General features: G+C 45.0%; 1 protein-coding gene across 2 annotated transcripts in view; it reads left to right on the top strand.

The window, feature by feature from the left end:
• Positions 1-420: 420 nt before the first annotated feature.
• The window catches only part of LCLAT1 (lysocardiolipin acyltransferase 1), a 536959-nt gene continuing 513038 nt past the window's right edge, over positions 421-24341 (top strand). For both annotated transcript variants that reach the window (XM_030196117.1, XM_030196118.1), the window contains exon 1: positions 421-525. The gene's annotated coding sequence lies outside the window, so the exon portion shown is untranslated. The remainder of the gene's footprint in view (positions 526-24341) is intronic.

Here is a 24341-nt window from a genome sequence, read left to right as displayed (position 1 = left end):
AACATCGATTGCATACTTTAGATTGTGTGCTAGCATTTACCATTTATTTAACTAGCACAACATCCCCAGGCCGCCCATCTCTGTTATTATTTTCTCTACTGCAGCGGTATCTGCCTCAACCTGTCACAGTGGATAGCAGCTTGTATCTTTTCCTATGAAAATACAGATTCCTCATGACACGGCTCATCGTCTTCGGACTATGGCTAGTACAAAAGCGAATTTTCACAGAGCTTCTCCCATAGATATTCGTAAAGTAGCTGCTACATGAATATCCTTGCATACTTTTGCGGAGCATTACTGTATAGACACTGCCTCATCAACAGATTCCGATTTCAGAACGAAGTGCAGCGCTCGGCGCTCGCTCGCATATATCTGTCCCCCTTGGCTCTGACGCAGCTTCCTGTTTCCGGCAAGGTGGGATGCAAGGGAGAGAAGCAAGGAGGTTGAATAAAACGGAATGTGTATATCATAGGGGACGGGGCACCGGAGAAGGAAACCTGTGGGATTGTTAGTGGGCGACCTCAGGTATGAGTTTGCTTGGGGGGGAGGGGGGGTATGAGGAAGAGGTACTGTGTCGTGGACAAGGAGAAGAGTGGAAGATAGTGGGAGAGATGGCAGTTCACGGGGAGGGGAGACCGATCTCCGAATGCGAGGAGACCGGTCCCCCCCCCCCCCGATCCTCGAATGCGTGTGACGGGATGTGCTTGGCGTGTGAGAGTATGAGTACAGCCGAATGCGTGTCACACACCTAGTGCGTGTGACTTGGTTTCTTTGCCCCCTGAGTATATCATCTGCCCTTCTCCTTGTATTCAACGTTCTCACTCTTCCCTTCCCCCTACTGGTGCCTTCTCTCTTCCAGAGTCTAAAGAGGCAAGAGAATTGAGTACTGGCGTGAACAAGGATGTTTAATAAATAGGAGTGGAAGTGAGTTTGTCTAGTCCACTGTAAGCAAGCCAAGTTGGTTAATCTGTTTCGACTCCCTTGCGCAGCCGTCATTGTCATTCACTCAAAGCAAATATGAGTTGCTGCATCCACGTTGTCGTGCTTCATTGTTGGTCCATCTGTAACAAGTCTAAAGCGGTTTCAATTGGATAGGCAGTGCCTTAAAAGGTGGAGAGGAAAAATAACAACCGAATATCACTAAAACAGCTTCAAAAATTATTCTAGTTGGTAGAAACAGCAATTATAAACTCTAGTTTGTTGTCATGTTTCTTCACTGTTTTCCATACAATACAGATGGCCAGATTTCAGTGAGGATATCCAGTTTCCTGATGGCTTCATCTTAACTGTTGTAATCTGCCATGGGAAGCCTGGTGTTATAAAAATGATGGAATATATTGAAATTAAATGGAAGAGAATTAAGCTGTCTTTTCATTGGGGCACATAGAATCATATCTGTTTTATAGAAGTTTACCTTTTAGATACACAAATGGATTATTCTGTTTTTGTAATGGTAATGAGCTAAACTAACCCAATAATTAAAGAGTGTGTGGTGACAAGTGTGTAGCTTTCTTTTTTTTGTTTAACGTGGAGAAAAGGACCTTAGTAGTCACCGCTTGGCAACAATGTACGCAATGCAATCAAATGCCAGCGTAATTTTGACTCCGTTTTTATCACTGGTCAAAATACTCCACTTGTATGTAGATGAGAGCTACGTGTAGGGTTCACTATACCCTGTAAATGATGATAATCTGAATCGTGATGCTAAATAGTTGCTGAATCAAGTAATAATGTTACTTAGCTTTTTCAATCAAGCCCAACGGGGCTCACCGTTTCACTATATAATGTAAGCTTCCTCAGGGGGCCAAGTTGGGCTTGATTGAAAAAGCTAAGTAACATTATTACTTGATTCACGATGCCTGAAATTAGAACAATAGTACCACAAAAAAAATCACATAAACATTTATGGTGAAAGCTGTAGCTAAAAGATAATCTGCGGTGAGGTAGAAAAATCCACAGGTACTAACCTTACAAAATAGCATCCACCACTCATGTGACACCGGCAGTGAAAGCACCGACCAGAAGGACTGTTACGCTATTTATAGCACAAGATAGATTGACAGCAACAACACTAAATGGGATAATATAACCATTTAATGATGCGTTAGAAAAATACTGACCATTCTATTTGTGAATTTAAACCATGTGGTTCCAGGGACTGTAGTGTGTAAATCCACTTCTGTTGTTTTCTGATCAAGATCTTATTTCTGTCCCCTCTACGAATATTGTGAGGGACATCAGCAAAATTCGCCCTTTCCTCTGTGAACACACCACCCGAACTCTCGTCCACACTCTCATTACCTTGACTACTGCAACTTACTCCTCACCGGCCTCCCACTTAGCCACCTATCCCCCCTTCAATCTGTTCAGAACTCTGCTGCATGTCTTATATTCCACCAGAACCGATATACTCATATCACCCCTCTCCTCAGGTCACTTCACTGGCTTCCAATCAGATACCGCATTCAGTTCAAGCTTCTCCTTCTTACCTACAAATGCACTCAGTCTGCTGCCCCTCACTACCTCTCTACCCTCATCTCCCCTTACGTTCCCGCCCGAAACCTCAGTTCACAGGACAAATCCCTCCTCTCATTACCCTTCTCCACCACCGCCAACTCCAGGCTCCGCTCATTCTGCCTCGCCTCACCCTATGCTTGGAACAACCTTCCCGAGCCCTTACGCCAAGCCCCCTCCCTGCCCATCTTCAAGTCTTTGCTTAAAGCCCACCTCTTCAATGCTGCGTTTGGCACCTAACTCTTTCAGGAAATCCAGACTGCCCCTATTTGACTGCCCCTATCAGACTGACTGTTCACGTGTCCTTTAGATTGTAAACTCTTTGAGCAGGGACTGTCCTTCTATGTTAAATTGTACAGCGCTGCGTAACCCTAGTAGCGCTTTAGAAATGTTAAGTAGTAGTATGATCAATAGCAAAACATCTGAGGGAATCAAAATCATGGCCCTTGTCATGGCAATGCGCTGCTACTGGAGCACCTTTTTTAAATTCAGTTTAATACATGAACGGTGTTCAATAATGCGATGATGCAACAGTCGTTTGGTCTTCCCTACGTAAAATTTTTGGCAAGGGCATGCAAGAATGTAAATGACGTGTTGATTGACAAACCGTGCGTTGATGCAATTTGTCTTTTACCATCAGCAGGATTCCTGAACTCATTTATTTCAAGAGTAATGATGACATTTTTTATGTCCACCCGCTTCTATGTTTTGAGTCAAGGGAGGTAAATTAGCTGGACTGATGATTTCTTTGAGATTGCGTGTTCTGGAGAAAGCAATCCTGACCTGTTGGTTATGTAGAATAGAGTGGGATTGCATGATGGTCCAATTGTGTTTGATAATGTTCCTCATGCTGTCTCCACCTTTAGGAAATTGTATTACAAAGGTATTGATGCCATTACAATCCGTACGTGATCGTGAGGAACCTTGAAGAAGAAGGTCTCTGTTGTTATGTTTCACCCATTTGTATGCTTTTTTGACCACCCTGTCAGGGTAACCACGCCTGACTAGGTCTTTTTGGAAATTCCTAGCACAAATCTTAGTCTGCCTTGTTCTCGCAGACCCTTTTGAACCTTAAGAACTGCGAGAAAGGCAGACTGTTCTTCAGATTTATGGGGTGACAACTTTGATATTGGAGAAATGTATTTCTATCAGTGGATTTTTTGTAAATCTTGGTATTAAATTTGTGGTTAATAATAATGACATCAATGTCTAAGAAATGCACATTATTAGTGGAAAATTCATATGTGAATTTAATGTTTAAATGACGGGAATTGAGCCAAAGCATGAACCGATCGAGAGATATTGAATCACCATACAATACCATAAACACGTCATCAATGTAATGTTTCCACATGGCTAAGTGATGATTAAATGGAGAGTTATTCAACCAGACCTTTTCATACCATCACTATTATTTCACTCAACAAATAGTTAAGCTCTGGAACGTGGGTTTAAATAAATTTCCATAGCATCCCACAGATTAGTCCAGAGACTTGTGGGTTCATGATATGTGGTCATGTGCAGCCACCTAAACCTCAGCATTCTGGAGTTCCATTGTGCCACGGCCTCCAAACGGGCGACAGTCGTGGTCACAATGAAGACGCTGCTGGTTCTTGGGGCGGTGGTTTCTGTGCCCCCACCAGAAGTTAATTTGGGAAGATTTTGATTTTCTTCGTGGCCCCTCTGTAAGGGGCTTCTGTTTGCCTCATTTTCTTTCTACGTACGGAAAGTGAATCAGTGTTGTCTGCATGCAACCTCTTTGCAGGGAAACTCTCAAATCTGTCTTTTTGGTGGTACAGCCAGGAGAGTTCCTTGTGACCCTTTCCACTAGCTGTTTTGTGGAGCTACTTCTATTTAGCTCTCTGCCAGACACTTCTCTTCTGGGAAGCATTTCTGCTCTTTCCTCTGTGGTCCACTCTTCTGCTGTTTCTCCAGTTGGCCGTTCTGAGCCTTCAGGCTTAGTTCCAGGCTTTGCTTTTCAGCATGTATACGGCCTCACGCTCCTTTTTCTAGGTTTTGGAGTGTGGTGCTTTCTCCACAAGGACGGCTTCTGGGTGCACTCTGTTCTACTCGGCTGCTGGGAGTCAGTCTATCTCTCCTCTGGTCTTCTCACTGTTGGAGTCCTTAGGCTGGGTGGTCACCCTTTGGATGAGCCACCGAGGATGGAAGGGTCTAGCTTCCTGCTCAAGTGCGCAGTCTGCACGGGGCATCGAGTCCTCTGGTCTGGCACTCTGGTCAAATTTTGGACTCTGTGATGGCCTTTTGTTGAAGTAAGTCCGTGGGTTGTGCTCTAGGCGACTTCTACAGATCTCGCTTCTCTGCAGGTAGTCACCTATGGCCCAGGAGTGTCAATGGCATCTTCCATGGCTGTTCTCAACACTGCTGTGCATGAACTGGTGGCTTCACAATTCCTTTCTGCGGAAGGGGTACCTTGGCGCCTCTCCAGTGGATGGTGGTTGCCACAGATGCAAGCTTTTCGGGCTCAAGAGTCCTTTGTATCCTTTTTTTTTTTCCCGCTTCTGGGGCCGGTGGATGGCACAGGAAATGGTATGGGTGTTCTCCTTCCTGTATCTGCTTTTGGTGCTGTTCGTCTTCTAGCCTTTCTGGACACGTAGCCCAGGCAGTGTTTGAACCGTCAGAGAAGTCGATGGCGATGGCTTCTTCTTTGACAGGGTGGGACTCTGAGTTGGGCCCTTGCCTCCTGGGCGTGTCGCCCCATGGGGGGCCAGAAGACCTTGTGTTCTGTTTCTCTGTGGCACACATTTCGGGCTTTTCCTACGGTGAGTTCTCCTTTTCTGCCATCTTTTGGTTTTGGCGGAATGGTTTTTCTACACCAGGGCTTCTCCAGTTGGCCTCAGGTAGAGAGCTCCAGAGGTAGATTTGATGCTGTCCTGGCTGGACATTGATGTACCTTCTGGCATCGGAAAGAGAGCAATTCAGCAGGTCTGGTTGATCAGCTGCTTCTGTAGCCACAGGACATTCTTCATTAGTGTGTTTTCTCCGTGGCCTCTCTGCAGCCGAATTCTTTCGGATCGCTCGCCACCAGGGTTGGGTCGTTCTGTTAGCTCCGGATTGGCCTTAGCACCCTTGGTATGCAGATCTAGTGTGGCTCCTGGTGGCACCTCCATTTTAGATTCTATTTAGCTCCAGGCTCTTCCTTCAGTCTGTTACAGAGTGAAGGATCTCTCTCACTTGGGTCTTACGGCCTAGTTTTTTGAGAGGTTGACTCTGAAGAATAGAGTTCTTCAGAGACAGTGATTTCTGCTCTTTGTAAGCTTGTATGCGGTCCTCTTCTACCACATAGTTTCGGGTGTAGAGGATATTTTGAGGCATGGTTGCGGTCTTTCGTGTGGTCCCTTTTGCGTTCGTCTGTTCCTCAGTGATTCATTTCTTTCTGCAGGATGGGTTGCAGAAGGGCATGGCCTTTATTTTGCTTGTGCAGGTGGCGGTAGCGAGGCATGGTTGCGGTCCTTTGTGTGATCCCCTTTGCGGGCGTCTGTTACTCAGTGATTCATTTTCTGCAGGATGGGTTGCAGAAGGGCGTGGCCTTTATTTCGCTTGTGCAGGTGGCGGTAGCTTGCTTCTAGGAGAGCGTGTTGGACTCTTCTCTGGTTTCTCACCCGGATGTGGTGCATTTCTTGCAGAGTACTTTGCTCCTCCACTGCTGTGATCTTGTTCGCCCTGAAATTTCGTTCTTGTCCTCCAATCCTAGCTTTGGCCTCCTTCAATACCAAGCTTTGCTTCGGACTCTTTTTGATCCTTTGCAGAAGGCTTTGCTTGGGGGCTTACTCATGAGTGGTGTTCTTGGTTGCCTATTCTTCAGCATGCAGAGTGTCTTAATTTTCAGCACAGCCATGCCGAGCTATTTTGCTGCAATTTGCTGAGTCTGGAATGACCTTTCATTCAGTTCCTCCTTTTCTTTTCGTCTGTGGTTTGGTTTTTCTTCTTTTTCAGCCTTTTTTCCTCCCTCCTTTCGGGAGGGGATTTTCACATGGAGTACGCGGCTCTTCGTGTTTTGGATGTTCGGAGGTTCTCCGGCATTCGCAGATGTTGCAGTTTTTTTTCAGCGTTCAGATCATCTTTCTCATTGATTATGATCAGATTTTCTTTTTCTCGTTGGATTGCAGATACTTTAATTCTGTGGATGTTTTCAAAGGTTGCGTTCCACCAGTGGCATTGCAGGCTCGATCCACAAGGTTGCTTTCTACCTCTTGGGTGGAACGGGTGTGTTTTCACTATTTGGATGCTGCCTTTGCAGCAGCGGTTCTCTCTCGGGGAGCGGCGACTTCCCACCCTAATTGGAGATTGCTTTGGTACATCCCACCAGTTCCTGGATTCATCTGCTGCATATGCTAAGGAAGGTAAAATTATGCCTTACCTACTGATAATTTTCTTCCCTTTAGTGGGAGCAGATGAATCCAGGATCCCGCCCTCTGTCAGCCACAATTGTTTCTCCTGTCTGTTCTTGTTCTGGTTTTTAGCTTCACAACAACAACAAAAAAAAAAAGAGAGAGAGAGAGAACAGAAACCACTGAAGGGGAGTCCATCGTAGTCGTGATTTCCCTACGTTGGACTGCCGAGTTTCTGTTGGGTTTGTTTGGTGAGGAAGGCTTCCTGGTTTCTTGTCTGATTCTTCTTGGTAATGAGATATGTACTAAAGTGAAGGAGGAACTGGCCAACTGGTATGACTTCATTCAGCTTTGTAATCTCTATCTCCACCTGCTGGTAGATGGACACAACCTACCAGTTCCTGGATTCATCTGCTGCCACTAAAGAAAAGAAAATTATCAGCAGGTAAGGCATAATTTTACCTTCAGCACTTGCTGAAACCACAATAAAAAGTAAGTTTTTATGTTTTACTTCAAGAGGTTTGATAATAGAGAGTAGGCGTGCTCTGCGCTAATCGGGTAGCACGGGCACATTGCCAAACACTGCCCAATTAGCGCCAGGTTAGCACGGGAGCTTTTTGTGCCTACAAAATAGTTGACGATAATGGCCATGAGCTAATTGGGAAATTAGCGCATGGCCATTACAGAAAAATATACAGATGTAGCCATTTTACCGCTGTGCTAAGTGGCCGCAGCTCATAGTAAGCCCGAGCGCTAACAGCGCTGGCCGCTTTTTAGTGCGGCTTAGTAAAAGGGCCCCTATATGCTTTGAAAATGCGCTTCCAAATCATTATAGAAATGATTAAAACCAATTTATTTATGTTTGAATTTAAACAAAGGAACTTGAAAACTGAGGTATTAGAAGTAATGCCTTTCAGTCTTCTTAAGTTATCCGTTCTATGGAAACAGAAGGAAGAAAGATTATCCAGTCTTTAAACAGTGCATACAGAAACATTTGAAAACAGGATACATATTTTTAGAATTGAAACAGCTTTAGTCTGGTGCAGCCATGATCTTAAATTTCTGGATCAACGAATGTTGTGTTGTGATATGTAACTCTGATTTTAGCTGGGTACGTTAGACTGTATCGAGCACCAGTATCTTTTAATTCTTGTTGCAAGGAGTGGAAGGTTTTCCTTTTCAGAGCAGTTGTGTGTGCCAAATCTGGAACAGTAAGGATTTTTTTTTGCCTTGGTATAGGAGAGAGGATGAGCCCAGTGCTGAGATGTTCGAGATCCTAGATAATTTCCCTCCTAGAGAGGCTATGATGGTCCCGCTTCACAAGATCCTGCAGGACGTTCAGGTGAATAATTGGGAGTCGCCTATGTTGGTCCCTGTTCTCCCTAAGAAGATAAACACGATGTACCAGATCCAGAGTTCCCCTGGGTATGATATGCCCCAGTTGCCTCGTCACTCCTTGGTGGTGGAAACCGAGCCAGGAGTTCTAGAGACTTTGCTTCAGCACCCCCTGGCAGTGAAGGTAGAACCCTGATTCTTTTGGGTGGAAGATTTATCAGGCTTCTACGCTCATCTCCAGTATTCAGTCTTACAAGCTGTATACGAGCCTATACTTGTGGACCTTGGAGTGCAGTATGTCTGTTTGGCAGGTTCTCTTCCACAGGAGCAGGCCGAATCTCTTCGCCAGTTGTTCAAGCAGCAGAAGACATGTCATAAGTTCTTGGCCAGGGGCGCCTATGACATCTTTGATGTGGCATCTGGGCTCTCTGCCCAGAGTATAGAGAGATGCAGACTCTCATGGTTGCGCATCTCTAACTTGGACCTTGTGGGCCAGCAGAGGTTGGGAGACACCACTTGCTGGGGGGGGGGGGGAATTATCTTTTTGGAGACAAGGTGGAGGAGGTCCCTGACCTCATCAAGAAACACACGGACACCATTGATACTCTCTCCCACTTACGTGTTCTGCACTTTCCTTCTCATTCAGGAGTTTTTTGGGCAAGTCAAAGAGGGGACCCAACTACTCTCAGCGATGTATGCTCATTCTCACCAGCCTCAGCATGCTTAGTCCCAGTGTGTTTGTTCTCGTCAACAACATGCGCCCAAGGCCCAACCAACTTCCAGTTGAAGCTGTGGATGAGCTTTTGATTGCTCCAGCAGAGCATACCTGCAGTAAAAGTGACCGTCTCAGATGACTTGCCGGTTAGGGGAGCCTGAATGTTTTTCTAGGAAATCTGGCCCCTTGTAACCTCCGACTGGTGGGTTCTTCAAATAGTCCGTCTTGGTTATGCCTTGCATTGACAACAGAAACACCAAATTGCCCACCGTGAGCATCTCACTTCAGTTCTCTTCACAAGGAAGTAGTTGGAGAGAAACTCTCCGCCCTTCTAAAGGCCATGCTGTTGAGCCTATTCTACTAGGGGAAGAAGGGCAGGATTCTATTCCAGGTACTTCCTTGTGCCCAAAAAAACAGGGGGGATGTGTCCCCTTGTAGACCTCAGGGCCCTGAACAAATTCCTGATCAAAGAAAAATTCAGGATGGTTTCCCTGGGCACTCTTCTCCCCATGATTCAGGAAATGATTGGCTGTGCTCTGTGGACTTAAGGATGCTTACACTCACATCATGGTATTTCCTGGTCACGTGAAATAAATTTGATTTTTGCTGGGGACACATCACTTCCAGTACAGCGTGCTGTCATTTGGCCTCGTGTTGGCTCTCAGGGTCCTCACCAAGTGTCTTGCAGTAGTCTCATCTTAACTGTGCAGGCTGGGAGTCCATGTGTTCCCCTATCTGGACGATTGGCTGGTGAAGAGCACATTAAAGGACAGTTCTCAGGAGTCCATGTGGAGAACTATATAGATGTTAGAGCTACTAGGGTTCATATTAAACTACCCCAAGCCTATCTACGTCGTGTTCAACAATTGGAGTTCATAGGAGCCCTGTTATACACACAGCAGGCGCGGACTTTTCTCCCTGTGTCGAGGGTGGACATTCTTGTCACTCGTCTGAGCTAGCCAGCTTGACATGTATTGAGGTTGTTAGGCCACGTGGCCTCCAGCATCCATGTTATACCCATGGCACGTCTTCACATGAAAATTGCCCAGTGGACCCTGACTTCCCAGTGGCACCAAACCTTGGGGAACCTAATGGATGCCATCCGAGTGACATCAGAGTTGGTTCAGTCTCTGCTTTGGTGGACAATTCGATCCAATTGGACTGTGGGACTTTCATTCCAAATTCCTAAGCCCCAGAAGGTGCTGTTGAGGATGCATCTATTTGGGCTGGGGAGCTCAGTTAGAATGGCTTCACACTCAAGGTGCTTGGTCAGCCCAGGAGACAGATCCCCACATTAACCTTCTGGAATTATGACAATCTGGAACACTCTAAAGGCTTTCAAAGATCATCTGTTCAACCAACTATTACTCAGTCAAACAGACAAATCGGGTTGCAGTGTACTACAACAAGCGGCGGCAGGGGGGGGGGGGGGTACCAGATCATGTCCAATGAGTCAGGAGGCCATCTGGATGTGGCACTGGGCGATGCTCCTTACGGTCACTTTCCTGGCGGCCAAATCCTACACCCTGGTCGATAGACTGGGCAGGGTCATGCAACCGCACGAGTGTTCCTTCAGCATGGGCGTTGCTTGTTAGATCTTCCGAGTGTGGGCCACCCCCTTGGTGCATCTCTTTACCACTCAGTTCAATCACAAAGCCCCTAAGTACTGTTCCAGGCTCCAGGCACATGACAGCCTAGCGTCAGATGCCTTCCTCCTTCATTGGGGGACTTGTCTTCTGTATGCGTATCCTCCCATCCTTCTTGTGGGGAAGACTTTGTTGAAACTCAAGCCAGATCAAGGAACCATAACCCTGATCGCTCCATACTGGCCCCAGCAGTTCTGGTTCCCTCTTCTTCTGGAGTTGTTCTCCAAAGAAACTTGGAAATTGGAGTGTTTTCTGACCCGTATAGTGCACAATAAGGGATCTCTTCTAAATTCCAGCCTCCAGACTCTGGCCCTCACTGACTGGATGTTGAGAGCTTAGAATTTGCTTCCTTTCATCTTCCTGAAGGTGTCTCCAAGGTCTTGCTGGCTTCCAGAAAAGATTCCACTAAGAGGTGTCACTCTTTTTAATGGAGGAGGTTTGCATCTGGTGTGATGGCAAGGCTCTAGATCCTCTTTCTTGCCCTTTTTATACCTCTCCAAGTCTGGTCTCAAGACCAACTCTGTAAGGGTTCAGCTTAGTGTGATTAGTTAGTACCATCACAGGACAGCCTGTAGTTGTTTCCTTTTGAAAAAAAGCCCCCTGTCCAGCCTCCGCCTGTGTTATGGGACCTCTATGTTGTCCACACCCAGCTGATGAAAGCTCCTTTTAAGCCACTCGATTCCTGTCATCTGAAGTACTTGACCTGAAATGTCTTAATTTTGGTGGCTGTTACTTCAGCTCACAGGGTCAGTGAGCTTCAGGCCCTAGTGGTGGATCCACATTACACTGTTTTCATCACAATTAGGTAGTTCTCTGCACACACCTAAGTTCCTGCCTAAGGTTGTGTCGGAGTTCCACCTGAACCAGTTCATTGTTGTGTCAACATTCTTTTCCAAACCTCAAGTCCATCCTAGTGAAAGTGCACTGCACACTTTGGACTGCAAGCGAGCACTGGCCTTTTACTTAGAGCGGACTAGGCCCTTCAGACAGTCCACCCAGCTTTTTGTTTCTTTTGATCCCAACAGGATAGGGGGCACCATTGGGAAATGCCCAATCTGTAATTGGCTGGCAAATTGTATTTCTTTCAATTATGCCCAGGCTTGGCTGACTGTTGATTTGTCATATCAAGGCTCATAATGTTAGAGCTATGGTGATGTCGGTAGCCCACTTGAGGTCAGTCTTCATTGAAGAGATTTGCAAGGCTGCAACATGGTCTTCAGTCCAGTGAAGGTCCACCTGGGTGGAAGAATTCCAAAATACCACAAAAGGTACACAGAAGTGAAAAGGCTATGGGGGATGGACCACAAACTCAAGAGACCAGGACAACAGTCTTGGGTCTAAAATGATTTTATTAGAGACTTGACACAGCACTTTGTTTCGGCCACAGGCCTGCTTCAGGAGTCTAAAGACAAATATTAATAAAAGGTTATCTATATATATAAAAGGCACTACCAACGTTCTAATGAAGCCTCACTTCCGTTTTGCATGTTGGTGTAGATATCTGGTTTCACGAATCACAGGCAGGAGTAAGGAGTAGGGAAACAAGCTCCTCTCCTGCTGACTCTGCTGCCCGGGTTGCTCCCCTCCCCCCGCTGTATCGTCAGGGCATGGCTGAGGATCTCAAAGCACAGAACACCCTTCCTCCCCCTTACTTCTTCCCTCCCCCCCCTTACATTTACATTTAAAACAACACCAGGGGCTTGCAACTCTGCCTCTCTCTGCTTATTCTCTCCCTCCGCCGAGAACTAGCATTAAACTGACCTTTTGAGTGGAAATTGGACTCACTCAAACATAGCCAGCAAGCTGCAATCTGCTGCTCTCCTGCTGACTCTGTTGCCCGGCCTGCTCCCCTCCCCCCCGCTGTCTCGCCAGACCATGGCTGAGGATCTCAGAGCACTGAACCCCCTTCCTCTCAGTTGCAATGTCAGAGAAAATGAGTGCAGGGAAGGTCAACCGCTCTCTCCCTCCCTTTACAGTTAAAGCAACACCAGGGACTTGCATCTCTGCCTCTCTCTGCTTATTCTCTCCCTTCACCGGAGAACTAGCATTAAATAGCCCTTGCGAATGGAAACCGTAAAACTGGTGTACAGAGAAATGGGAGTTACTTGATGCTTTTCTTGACAACAGACCTCTTCTGTATGCCCTATTTTCCAGACTGCTGCTGCTGTCAGTTACATATAAAGCGCAGGACTCAGACAGGCTTGCCACTTTCAGAAGCCAACAACACTCTTTCTACACATTCACTCTGCAGGGGAGAGGAGAATCGATGGATGGCAAAAGGGGGGACAGGGGATAGAGGAGAATCGCTGGGTAGTTGGAGGGGGCGCAGGGGAGACAGGAGAATAGATGGGTGGATGGAGGGGGGCAGGGGAGAGATAACAATCACACACACATTCACTCTCACACACTCACACCCAGACTCAATCTCTCTCTCTCACACACACACACACACGGTGCTGCCAACCACGCAGAGGGGGGGAGAGGCAGGGGGTCCTGAGACCACAAGGGAGGGGAACGCAGAGGGGGAGGGGGTCCTGAGACCTGGGAGGGGGTCCTGAGGGGACAGGCATCTCTGTCACACACACACTCTCAGTGTCTTCCTCTCTCTCACTCTCACACTATGTCTCACACTGTATCACATTCACTCTCTATGTGTCACACAGTCACACACACACTCTCAGTGTCTTCCTCTCTCTCACTCTCACACTATGTCTCACACTGTATCACATTCACTCTCTATGTGTCACACAGTCACACACACTCTGCCTCATACACTCTCTCGGTCTCACAGAGAGTCTGTGTATCGCACACATACTCTCACACTCTGTCTCACACAAACACACACACTCTCTCACACACAGTGTATCTGTGTGAAACACACTCTCTCACACTCAGTGTCTCACATACTCATTCAAACAAACACACTGTCATCCTCACACACATACTCTCTCACAGACACACTCGCACCCAGACTCACTCTTTGTCACACACACACACTCGCACATTCACTCGCTCTCTCACACAGTCAATCCCACACACCCTCTCACAAACATACACACTCCGAGACCAAGCTTGCTAGCACCCGTTTCATTTGTGTCAGAAACGAGCCTTTTTCACCCTACACCCCCTCTCCCAAGTCGCCGCCACTCCCCCCTCTCCCTCCGCCCAGCAACTTTCCCTCCAGTCCCGCCCACACACACACCCAACAGACCTGCCGTGCCGCTCCGATCTCTGCCCGAAGCTGCAGTACCGGACCAACAAAATCAACATCAGCTTCCTGTAAACAGCTCTGCAGCCGCTCCTCTCGCCTCACGTCACTCCTACAGGGTCCTTCTCCAGGGGCACTGACGTCCAGGCGCAAGGACCGGCTGCACAGCCAACTGCCAGTCCTGATGGCCTCCTGCGGTGCCTCGCCTGCTTCGTTAAAACACCTGATGCTGATTTTGGACCGCCGCGCCGCCTCTGTGGATGGAGACAGTTGCTGGCCGCACGGAGAGGGGGGAGCAGCGGTGGCGACTTGGTGAGGGCGAGGGGGACAGTGGCAGCGCAGACATTGGGGGGGGGGGGGTAAGTGGTGCTAGCGCCCGTTTCATTCCTCTCTGAAACGGGCCTTTCACACTAGTGGTCTATATAAACGTAAGAGCATTCACATTTCACATCTCAGTACTGCTTTGAGCAGGATACCTGACACGATGTAAATTTAACCAATTACCTGTGATTGATAATTTGGCAGCTAGTAATCAATATATTAAGACACTGATTTGCTATAACTCTACACAAACTGATTCTTTCTTTTGGATATTGTCTTGGGTTTTCTATATGTATTGGTTGTGCTATCACCTTGGTTTGGAGTCCTCTTGTTTTGCACTCTTTCTCTTGTTAATGCGGATGTGATTTGCTTGCATTTTCTAGTTATGATTCCTCAGTGTTCCCACTTTTGTTTATGGTTTGTTTCCTGCTTTTGGCTTTTCTCTTCCTTTTGTATTGTTTATTTAAATAAATAAATAAAAAAAATTTAAACTTAAAAGGAATTTCTTTTGTGTTCAGGATGTACAGGGTAGAATGGCCCCTCATACTGCTGCCCTGGGCCATTTGGTGGTATAGCTGGGATGCACCTTATCAGTTCTACATTCTGTTTGCAGCCTGTCTCTGATGGGTCCCTTTTTTTGTGCCCTGGGTCACTTGCCTTGAGCATCAACCACTCTTAGCTAGGTCTCCAGTCAGTTGCCTCCTTATCCTTTAGCAAAACTCATAACTTTGTTTAAGCCTGGACTGCTTAAGAGCAAAAATTCCCCCCCCCCCCCCACACACATTATAACCTAGTTAGTCATAAGGAAAGCTGCTCCCCTGGTGCTGCCTCCTGAGACCCTAGTATCCTGCATAACCTCTACTCTCACAAGAACATCTTCTAGCTGAAAGCAGGAAGAAGCCCTCTAGCCACTAGAGGAGACACCCTCAAATCGGCCTCAGGCCCACCCTTCCTTAATTCACTGCAGAGAGAGGCAGATTCGGAGCAGTGCCTCCAGAATGTTCCCTTTTGTAAAAATAGAGGAAGATTTGGATGTTCTGCTACAAAAAGACAGTAAACTTTAATTCTTTATTGTCCTGGTTTAGTCTTTATGGAATGTATTTAACCTTATGTTGGTTTTTAGAGTGTCTTATGTATTATTATTATTATTATTGAGAAATGACCTTGGAGGAATAAAAAGAAATAAATAAATGTTTTGGGCATGGTCTCATTAAAAGAGAGAACTCTTTGCTGTGCTTCAAGAAACTCATTTAAGTGATAGTGAGCATCAGAAGTTAAAATCAAATTGGATAGGTGGTTTTCTGTTCTCTTAACTCCAGAAGTATATTGTGCTTTTTCATTTAGTTTTACTGGTGGTGACAGATGAGGCTGTACTCTTTTTAGCAGAGTACTTCCCGAAGAGAAAATAGGCTTGTGTGTGTGACTGGAGTGTTGTTTTGGAGCCACACACATCTGTGGCTTGCAGACTTGCAGACATGCATGTTGCAAACTATGCTCCTTTAGTTCTGACTGGACCCAACTTGTGCTTGTACTGCCTAAATATGGGATACACCTCCTTTTTATAAAAACTTAAGACATTTTGTGGTTGACTTTTCTAATACAGTGCAATCCACTTAAGTGTAAGGGTCTGGGACCAAAATAATACATGCAGTTAACCGGAGCGTGCACTTAACCGTTGTGACCCAAAGAAGCTTGACATCTGATAAACATATGTACAGAACTGTTTATTATACGTACTTTATACAGTCTCCGTTAACTGACATTAGGCTTACTTGAAGTAATCAGTCATAGTCCTCTGTACACTCTTGTGTCTATGAGTTCCATAGACTACGTCTGCCAGATGGTAAAAACTGTCATAGCACTGACATCCAGTAGCCTCCAGATAGGCCCGCATGGTGTTGAGACTCTCCAGCGCTCTTGCAAAAGTGACAGGAGGTTGTTGAATTTCTCATTTCATCATCTGTTTCATTAGCCGTTGCCTGCGTGTAGGCGCATATCTGGACATCAGTGCTGTCGTCAGCTGTTTGTAGATCGTAATCAACAGCTACGTAGTGATGAAACTCTTCTTCAGTAACACTGGCTGGGATGTCAATAGCCTGTTCATCTGACGCGTTTGCAACAACTGCATCTGTTTCGTCCCTCTCCACATCCCTAACAAAGCTTGCCCGCTTGTAGCAGTTCACAATGGTTGCCTGTGTAACATGATTCCAGTCTTCTTTCTGCATATGTAGGGAATCCATCAGTGATAGATTACGAGCCAGTTCAACAGCATGTTTATCCTTGCCAGCCTGGTCATCCATAATGCTCATCAGACGATGTAGCACAAGAGCCCGATAATGATGTTTGAAATTGGCTATTATGCCCTGATCCATAGGTTGGATCAGAGAGGTAGGGTTTGGTGGCAGGAAGACCACCTTGACGTTAGACAGCCTAACATCATCACTGTGTGCAGCACAATTATCACAAAGCAACAAAATCTGACGTTTTTGTGCCCGTATTCTAGTGTCTAACGTCTTTAACCACTGTTTCCAAATTTCCCCAGTCATCCATGAATTTGCGTTAGCCTTGTATTACACAGGAAGTTGCTTAACATTCTTGAAGCAACGGGGCTGTTTGCTCTTTCCAAATACGAGTGTGGGGAAATCTTGCCTGACCAATTTACTTCAATTCTTTGAAGGAGTGAACAAACATGTGGACAAAGGGGAGTCGGTTGATATTGTGTATCTGGATTTTCAAAAGGCGTTTGACAAGGTACCTCATGAAAGGCTACAGAGGAAATTGGAGGGTCATGGGATAGGAGGAAATGTCCTATTGTGGATTAAAAACTGGTTGAAGGATAGGAAACAGAGAGTGGGGTTAAATGGGCAGTATTCACAATGGAGAAGGGTAGTTAGTGGGGTTCCTCAGGGGTCCGTGCTAGGACCGCTGCTTTTTAATATATTTATAAATGATCTAGAGATGGGAGTAACTAGCGAGGTAATTAAATTTGCTGATGACACAAAGTTATTCAAAGTCGTTAAATCACGACAGGATTGTGAAAAATTACAAGAGGACCTTACGAGACTGGGAGACTGGGCGGCTAAATGGCAGATGATGTTTAATGTGAGCAAGTGCAAGGTGATGCATGTGGGGAAAAAAGAACCCGAATTATAGCTACGTCATGCAAGGTTCCACGTTAGGAGTTACGGACCAAGAAAGGGATCTGGGTGTCGTCGTCGATAACACACTGAAACCTTCTGCTCAGTGTGCTGCTGCGGCTAAGAAAGCGAATAGAATGTTGGGTATTATTAGGAAAGGTATGGAAAACAGGTGTGAGGATGTTATAATGCCGTTGTATCGCTCCATGGTGCGACCGCACCTTGAGTATTGTGTTCAATTCTGGTCGCCGCATCTCAAGAAAGATATAGTAGAATTGGAAAAGGTGCAGCGAAGGGCGACTAAAATGATAGCGGGGATGGGACGACTTCCCTATGAAGAAAGACTAAGGAGGCTAGGGCTATACAGCTTGGAGAAGAGACGGCTGAGGGGAGACATGATAGAGGTATATAAAATAATGAGTGGAGTGGAACAGGTGGATGTGAAGCGTCTGTTCATGCTTTCCAAAAATACTAGGACTAGGGGGCATGCGATGAAACTACAGTGTAGTAAATTTAAAACAAATCGGAGAAAAATTTTTCTTCACCCAACGTGTAATTAAACTCTGGAATTCGTTGCCGGAGAAAGTGGTGAAGGCGGTTAGCTTAGCAGAGTTTAAAAAGGGGTTGGACGGTTTCCTAAAGGACAAGTCCATAAACCGCTACTAAACGGACTTGGAAAAATCCAAAATTCCAGGAATAACATGTATAGAATGTTTGTACATTTGGGAAGCTTGCCAGGTGCCCTTGGCCTGGATTGGCCGCTGTCGTGGACAGGATGCTGGGCTCGATGGACCCTTGGTCTTTTCCCAGTATGGCATTACTTATGTACTTATGAGTGGTTCCAACTTCTCACTCCCATCTATATTGCAGCAAAGGAAGATTGTCAGTCGGTCCTTCGACGTTTTACCTCCTGTAGTTTTGGCTTGTTTGAATGCAAGTGTTCCATCAGGAATCGCTCGCCAGTAGAGACCGTTTTCGTCAGCATTGAAAATGTCACGAGGTGCAAACTTGTTCAAGATGGTAGGAAGAACTGAAACAACCCAATTTTCAGTACCAAAGTCAGCTTTTCACCATGCTGTTTCTTGAATTTTATGTTGTTTCTCTCCTTCCATTTTTCAACCATCCAGTGGTGGTTTTGAATTCAGTTAGTCCAAGACTTTCAGCTAGCTGATTAGCTTTCTCCATAAGCAGTGGACCACTGACAGGAAACTGTCTGCTCCTGATTTGAGAAAACCACCGAAGAAGAGCATCTTCTACATCCTTAGCTTTTCCCGCCTGTTTGTTTCCTGTGTAGATTTGTATTGTTTTGCCAGCCTTCCAGAAGCTGATCTTTCTGCTTCAAAATACGTGATATTTGACTGGGATTGATACCATATTCTTTTGCAATAGATGCTTGACTTTGTTTTCTAATTTTTTAATAACTTCTATTCGTTCAGCCAGTGTTAGTCTTACAGTTGTGCGATGATGACGACTCCAGTGTACACTCTAACAACTTTTTCACTTATTCTGCCTGTGGCTGTTAACCAATGAGATTTCAAATTTATCGCCCCTTTGTCACGTGCCAATCGGCTTCCATATTCCGTGCGTGCGCTTATGCGGAGTCTTTCCTGCAGAGGAGCGGTCTTAAACCAAGCATATAAGTGAATCACTTATCAGTGGTGCACTAAACCGAAGTTTGTCCCCATAGAAATTGATGGCGCCAAAAACGGGACCGAAGTACGGCATGCAGTTAAACAGAGCATGCGCTTATCCGATGTGCACATAAATAGAGTGCACTGTTCTCCATTATTTCTTGGAGGAGACAAGAATATTTGCCTTGCAGTATGACCTGATTATATATCCAGTGGAGCCTTTTACCAAATAGTGGTAAAAGGTGGCCTCCGTCGGCACGTGGGATTGCTTCACGCCGAGGCCGGTAAAAGTGGCTTTTTCTTAAGGAGGCAGTAAATGGCTGTGCAGTAATTTACTGCTGGAGCCCTTACCACCTCCTGTTTAGGAAGTGGTGAGGGCTTCAGTGGTAATTGGGCAGTGAGCGGTGCTGTCCGATTATTTCCAGGTACACCCCTGGTGCTAGAAAATAAAGTATTTTCTAGCAGTGGAAATTGTGCGTGGGAGACCTGGAACTACCACTGGGATCTTGGGTGAGCCGGCGGTAGTGCCGATTCACAGCATACCAAGCTGGCGATAGCCCTACAACCCCTTGGTAAAAGGGCCCCTTAGTATTTACTGGTTAAAACCTAAAATCAGAAGCCCTAATTATAATTCATTAATTTTATTACAAAAAGCCTATATCTCAGATATTTTCTTTTTGCATACTTCTCTTTGATATGCACGACTTAATGACTAGTTGATAGTGGATGCATGTACTATACTCTCTGTTTACTACTACTTGTTGTTTTTCTAATTGCAGAAGTCAAAAGAAAATAGTCAATGTAATGAATTGGTTTATTCTGAAATAATCAATGGGGTACTGAACTGCCTTACCTGTGATACTGAATGTGTTCTTCATATAGGACTAGATTCTCTATATCACGCCTAAAATGAAATTCCCCTAAGTATATTCTATAATGTACGCCATAATTTAGACGTACTTTATAGAACAAGGCTAAATTTCCACATGGTATGTAGAATATGCTGAGCGCTGCTCTGTGTGACTAAATTTAGTCACAGGAAATTATGCCAAGTAAAACGGTGTTACTAAATTATGCATGAACCGGGTGTATTCTATAATAATGCGCATAGATTTTAGAAACGCCTATGACCTGCCCATTCCATATCCATGGCCATACCCGCTTTTTAACTATGTGACTTAGAATGTACACGCACCACATTACAGAATACGCTTAGACAGTTCTGCGTGTAAATTCTAATTGATGCAAGCGAGTTCTGATAATTGGTTGTTAACATACCAATTATCTATGCTGCTTAGCATGCTAACCAGTTAGCTTATGTGCACTGTTATAGAATACACTTTAATTTCTGCGTGGAAATTTCACTTCGATATATAGAATCCCAGGGATAGTGTTTCCAGACTCTGCCAGGCAAGAAGCTAAAGTGCAAGTCTCAGACACCAGTGGAAGTTGCTGGTATGTGGTGGGTGCTTTTTTCAGACTGAGCAAGCCGTATATGGTTCTGCAGGATCTGATGTAACCTTTTACTTTTTTTCTTTGAAATACCCTTTACCAAAGTTGAAACTGTATTTCTCACAATTATACTGACACTAGTAAAAAAAAGCCCCGTTTCTGATGCAAATGAAACTGGGGCTAGCAAGGTTTTCTTCTGTGTGCATGTGGGAGTGTGTGTGTCCCTGCCCTCTGCCCTCTCTCCCTTCCCCTGTGCTCTCTGTCCCCTCCCCCCTCGGAGTCGAGTCCTTCAGTGTTGCCTGCTGTGTTTGTGTTACAGCGATAGTGAGGGCTTCAGCCCTCTCTCCCCTCCCCCTCTGAGTCCTTCACTGTTACAGAGAGAGCGATTTGATTTCGTGCTTTGCTGTTTGTGTTACAGAGAGAGCGAGGGCGGGGCAGACACTCATGGGGAAACCGGATATCTCTCCCCCTTCACACTTCCGGCTGGAGGCTTCATTTAGAACGTTGGTGGTGCCTTTTATATATAGAGATGATGTGCAGGCCAAAAATTATTTTGTTTAGTTTTCTGATTTCTTTTTATTTTCCTTTTTGTTTGTTTCAGGTGGTAGTGTCATCAGTAATGTGCCATATTGCTCAAATATTGCATTCTGTTGTGCAATAGGGTGCAGTATTGACAAGCGGGGGGGAGGGGAGGGGAACAAAATTTCAGATTTTATTTTATGCTATTTCAGGTTAAAGAGAACACTGAAAATGTTTCAAATTAATGCATAGTCCTATTACATAGCGGATGATAGTAGATCTACTTTTACCCCCATGTTTACTAAGCCGTGTTTTTTTTTTTTTTTTTTTTTTTTTTTTTGCCTGTTTAAATGTAGGCAATGGGGGAAGCCAGGTGGGGCACTTTGTTGGTTACCTTTATCTTCCTTCAAGTATTATTTCAGCATTTCCCAAACTGTGTGCCGCAGCACCCTGGTGCGCCGCAGTGAACTCTCAGGAGTGCCGCAGCACATCTTGACCTCCCTTCTTGCCGCCTACAATCCAGCATCACTCCCTACTTTCCCCTTCCACAGGTCCAGAATCTGTCTCTTCCTGCTTCTTCCTCCTCCGCCGCCGCTGCAGTGCTTGCAGCTTACATTTTCAAGCCATCTGTTTTTCACACAGGCACTGTGGGGACTTCCCTCTACCGTGTCCGGGCCTCACAACAGGAATTTGCATCAGGGAGGGCTGGATTCAGCAGACTGGGAAAGCCCTGAAGTGCCTGCCTTTGTGAATTGCGGACGGTCCGAATATGTAAGCTGCAAGCACTGCAATGGCAGCGGTGGGAAGGAGAAGGAAGCAGCAGGATCTGCAGGAAGGAAGGTAGCTAGTGATGCTGGATTTGGGGAAGACTGAGGTGTGCTGGATTTACGGGAGGAGAGGTGTGCTGGACTTTCTTAGAACAGGAGGCTGCAGGGAAAGGGAGACATATGTGGCCGTGTGTGTGTGTGTGTGTGTGTGTGTGAAGACCCATGTGGCTGGCGGGGGGGGGGGGGGGGGGGGGATAGAGATCCATGTGACTGGGTCTCAGACACTAAGGGTGCTGTGAACCGAAGAAGTTTGAGAACCCTTGTATTAGTTCATATTTCAGCCATAGATATGAACTTATGGATTCCGGAAATGGCGATCGCCATTACGAAACAATGTAAGCCACATTGAGCCTGCAAATAGGTGGGAAAATGTGGGATACAAATGCAACAAATAATAATAATAATTTAAGTGAGATTGCACAAGAAATTTTATCCCTTGGAGGACAAGTTCAATTGTGTTTTGCTTGTGAAAGTATTACTATTATTTTTGCTGCAAAGTATGTATTTTTTTGAGACTGATCCATTTAAATTTCTTATGTAAGCTTGTAGCTTCTCTGTATCCCCACTCCCATCCTCTTTTTCTCTATTTACCTATTTTGGGCTCTGCTCCAGGACTTGCTCTTGATTTTCTCCTTACATTGAAGCCTAAAGGGAACATAAAGTTGTTGTAGAAAAAGTTTCTACTAATTGTTGGTTTTTCACTTTTAGTTCCTGTTTCTACAGTACCTTGCCTGGTCAAGTTTTGTTCTTGTGTTATTGATTAGGGAATTGCGTAAATTCAAAAAAAAAAAAAAACGAGCCAGTGGTGATCAGGATACCTTTGTTGGTCCCATAGTAGGAGTAATGGTTCCTCCACTATTGAACAAACTGCTTGGCTTTGCCGAAGGAGAGGTAATTTCCATTGGGTTTAGCACCCCAAATCATTTTGAAAAGTTGGCTCCTATGCCTCCAAGTTGCACCTTTTGGTAGGAGCTACCACTATAGCAGTGACGTTCTACCCTTCCTCCATGGGCTTCGGCCCACATCCCTGAAGTTTGCGCTGGTTCGGTCAGCCCTATTGAACAGGAACTCCAAATTTGGATGTCCTGCAGTTTGGTACACAGGGCCAGCCTTATAATTTTGTTTGTGTTTTTCACACACTTGTCAATTTGTTCCTGTTTTGGAATATTTGCATTTGTTCAGTTATTTGGTTATGATGTTGAGTTTAAATAGTAGTAAATTTAAAACAAATCTGAGAGAAGTTTTCTTCACCCAACGCATAATTAAACTCTGGAATTCGTTGCCGGAGAACGTGGTGAAGGCGGTTAGCTTAGCAGAGTTTAAAAAGGGGTTAGACGGTTTCCTAAAGGACAAGTCCATAAACCACTACTAAATGGACTTGGGAAAAATCCACAATTCCAGGAATAACATGTATAGAATGTTTGTATGTTTGGGAAGCTCGCCAGGTGCCCTTGGCCTGGATTGGCCGCTGTCATGGACAGGATGCTGGGCTCGATGACCTTTGGTCTTTTCCCAGTGTGGCATTACTTATGTACTTATAACATGTATAAAAACATAAAGCACAAAATCTGATGATCTGCACAATCACTCAGTATTAAGGCCAACTGTCACTATACATTACATGACCCCATAGCATCTAGTATTTCACTTTTTTTTTTGGTTTGTTTTTAATGTATTAATACTTATAATCGCAAAGCATAAAACTTTGCACAGAAACTTTGCCTATAGAGAAAAGAAAGAAAAAGAACAGATAGGCATAACATATACAGGTAACACCAACCAATGGAGTGGGGGTGGGGGGCAGTCAGTGTATTAACATGAGAAGCTGCTAGTTAACGAAACTAATACAAATGAAAACCTCTCCTACTACATCAGTTCCTGGAATTTTAGCCGACTAACAGGTCCTTTTACTAAGGTGCACTAATGAATTTAGCGCGTAAATGATAAGACACCCTTAGGGATATAATGGGCGTCTTCTCATTCAGTACATGCTAATCATTAGCGCATGCTAAATCCATTAGTGTACCTTAGTAAAAGGACCCTTAAGTCTGGAATGCTTAGGTCATTTGATGATTGTCTCCAAAAAATCAACTGAGAAGGTTCAAAGAAATGTCACATTTGAAAATGAACTTACATGTACACAGCACAGTTGACATCTAGCTCCCATGGTTAACATCTTTTGATATAGAAGAAGAAATGTTTTCCATTGGTCTTGTGTCCAACAGGATACATTTGGAAATAAAACTTTGTCTTCTAAAAAGGATACCACAGAATATCTATAGTGTAAATGTAACATAGCTTCTTTATCCTGAAGAAACATAAAAAGTTCCTACTGATGTTGCTGTATGAAACTTTGTCCTGAGAACTTTGAAACAATGCAGTTAAGAACATCAGAAGAAACATCCGATTCCACTAGTGAAGAAACAGCTGCTTGCCTATTTGCAACAGGCAAATAATCTAATTTCTGAAGTGGAGATATTAAATTTATGCCTCAAAACTTATGAAAAGTTTCATGAGGGGTAGCTAACGTAACACATGGAAAATTCAGCCATCTCAGTTTTAAGGCACAAGCCCTGTTATCCAAATTCTCAGTCTCACGGGAAAAAAAAATTTTATGTTGCACAACTTTGAGTCTGTGTTGCCTTAATCTGGATGACAGATGCTTCAAACTCCCGGGCTTTCTTTTC

This window comes from Microcaecilia unicolor, chromosome 3, assembly GCF_901765095.1.
Source record: "Microcaecilia unicolor chromosome 3, aMicUni1.1, whole genome shotgun sequence".
NCBI classification, from domain to species: Eukaryota; Metazoa; Chordata; class Amphibia; order Gymnophiona; family Siphonopidae; genus Microcaecilia; species Microcaecilia unicolor.
The sequence above is the reverse complement of the archived record's forward strand: the minus strand, read 5'-3'. Positions and strand labels throughout refer to the sequence as shown.